Source organism: Pongo pygmaeus, chromosome X (genome assembly GCF_028885625.2).
Source record: "Pongo pygmaeus isolate AG05252 chromosome X, NHGRI_mPonPyg2-v2.0_pri, whole genome shotgun sequence".
Classification (NCBI taxonomy): Eukaryota; Metazoa; Chordata; class Mammalia; order Primates; family Hominidae; genus Pongo; species Pongo pygmaeus.
The window spans coordinates 25,216,059-25,218,842 of NC_072396.2; the positions used below are offsets into that span (position 1 = coordinate 25,216,059).

The following is a 2,784-nucleotide window of genomic DNA, read 5'->3' on the forward strand; positions in this document are numbered from 1 at the left end:
CTGTGAGCAATAAATTTCTGTTATTTATAAATTACCCAGTCTAATGTACTTTGTTATAGCAGCCCGGACTGAGACATCCCTCAAATTCATCTATAGATTCAGTGTAATCTCAGTCAAAATTCCTGCAAGAGTTTTGGTAGAAATCGACTAACTGATTATAAAAATTATATGAAAATGCAAAGACTTAGATTGGTCAGAATAATTTTGAAAATAACAGTGTTGGAGAACTCAGACTCCCTGATTTTCAGACTTCTATAAGGCTACAGTAGTTTAAACAATGTGATATTGCCATGAGTATAGACAGATAGGTAAATGGAACAGAATAGAAAATCCAGAAAATAGATCCACATGTGTGGTGGATTGATTTGCAATAAAATGCCGAGGTACTTCCATGATAAAAACAATCGCCTTTTTAAAAAGTGCACCATTTATAGCAGCATTATTCATAAAAACCAAGAAGTAGAAACAGCCCAAGTACCCATTGATGGATGAATGGATAAACAAAATATGGTATATACATATGACGGAATATTATTCGGCCTTAAAAAGGAAAAGAAATTCTGACACATGCTACAACATAGATGAACCTTGAGAATATTATGCTAAGTGAAATAAGCCAACAACAAAAATATAAACAGTTTGACTCCACTTATATGTAGTACCTGGAGTAGTAAAATTTACAGAGACAGAAAGTAGAGAGGTGATTGCCAGGGGCTAGAGAGAGTGGGGAATGGGGAGTTGTTGTTTAACTGGTATAGAGTTTTGTAAGATAAAAAGCGTTCTGGGCCGGGCGCTGTGGCTCACGCCTGTAATCCCAGCACTTTGGGAGGCCAAGCCGGGTGGATCACGAGGTCAGGTGATCGAGACCATCCTGGCTAACATGGTGAAACCCCGTCTCTACTAAAAAAACAACAAAATTAGACGGGCGTGGTGGTGGGCACCTGTAGTCCCAGCTACTCGGGAGGCTGAGGCAGGAGAATGGCGTGAACCCGGGAGGTGGAGCTTGCAGGGAGCCCAGATCATGCCACTGCACTCCAGCCTGGGTGACAGTGTGAGACTCCGTCTCAAAAAAAAAAAAAAGAAAGAAAAAAGCGTTCTGGAAATTGGTCACACAACACTGTGAATGTACTTAATGCAATTGAATTGTGTCCTTAAAAATGGTTACAATCATAAATTTTATGCCGTGTGTATTTTACCACAATAAAAAATAGAAAGTAAAAAAGATACCAGAACAATTGGATATCTAGAAGCAAAAAAAAAAAAAAAAAAAAGGAACTGTATCTCACATTATATAGAAAAATTGAAATGAATCATAGACCTCAATGTAAAAGCCATAAAAAATCTGGAATAAAACATGAGAAAATCTTTGGGTTAGGCAGAGATTTCTTAGATAGGACACAAAAACACGAACCACAAAAAATGGGTACATTGAATTACATCAAAAATAAAAAATTTACTCTTCAAAGACACAGTTAAGAAAATAAAAAGCTTAAGCCACAGACTGGGAGAAAATATTTGCAAAACACTTATTTTTACAGGATTTTTATTTCAGATATATAAAAGCTCACAATTTAATAATTAAACAAATTACTCAGTTTTTTAAAGGGGCAAAATATTTGAACAAACACTTCATCAAAAAAGGTATACAGCTTTCTGACTTTTTCCAGCTTTTAAGATGTTGAAGGGAGGATGTGATGGGTCTTCCAGTATGAAATTCTGGTTTTCCCTGGGTCTTCTGTTAGGAGTGGAATCAACTGTGCTGACAACACAGGAGCTGAAAAATCTGTGTATTTTCTCGGTGAAGGGAATCAAGGGATGGCTGAACAGACTCTGTGCTGCTGGTGTGGGTGATGTGGTGATGGCTACAGTTAAAAAAGGCAAACCACAGCTTAGAAAGAAGGTACACCCAGCAGTGATAATTTTTTTTTTTTTTTGAGGTGGAATTACGCTCTTGTTGCCCAGGCTGGAGTGCAATGGTGTGATCTCAGCTCACCTGCAACCTCTGCCTCCTGGGTTCAAGCGATTCTCCTGCCTCAGGCTCCTGAGTAGCTGAGATCACAGGTGCCCACCACCACAACCAGCTGATTTTTGTATTTTAGTAGAGACGGGGTTTCACCATATTGGTCAGGCTGGCCTTGAACTCCAGACCTCAGGTGATCCACCCACCTCAGCCTCCCAAAGTGCTGGGATTACAGGCGTGAGCCACTATGCCTGGTCTAGCAGTGGTAATTTGACAATGAAAGTCTTACCAGAGAAAAGATGAAATGCTTCTTTATTTTGAAGATAATGTGGAAGTTATAGGAAATAATAAAGGTAAGATAAAAATTTCTGCCATCACAGGACAAATTGCAAAGGAGGGTGCAGATTTGTGCCCCAGGATTAGATACAGCTCTGGCAGCATTGCATGACTCTCAAGTGTATTTGTCAAAAAAAAAAATTAAAAATTATTTGCTCCCTCCCCTCCAATAAAAGAAGAAGAAGAAGATATACAAGAGATGGTCAAGAGATTTCTGGTTCCAGCTCATACATGTAAAGAGTTTGGAAGTTGTCACTACCATCCTTATATCAAGAAAAATATGGACAAACTGAATGAAAATTAATGATTTTTCTTAGACTCATAAGATAACTGAGATAACAGGGCAAACTGCCATCCCCAAATCTGGAGAGACAGGCATATACAGAGAATCACAGTCCAGATCTGCCTACCTGGAGCAGAAGCTGCTGGGGCCATAAACTGGTGTGGACACTTAGATGGTAACTTTGATTAATAGCTGGAGGCTGAAT

General features: G+C 38.9%; 1 pseudogene; it reads left to right on the forward strand.

Moving 5' to 3' along the window:
- Positions 1–1,675: 1,675 nt before the first annotated feature.
- Positions 1,676–2,408, forward strand: LOC129025117 (large ribosomal subunit protein uL14-like; annotated as a pseudogene).
- Positions 2,409–2,784: the final 376 nt, after the last annotated feature.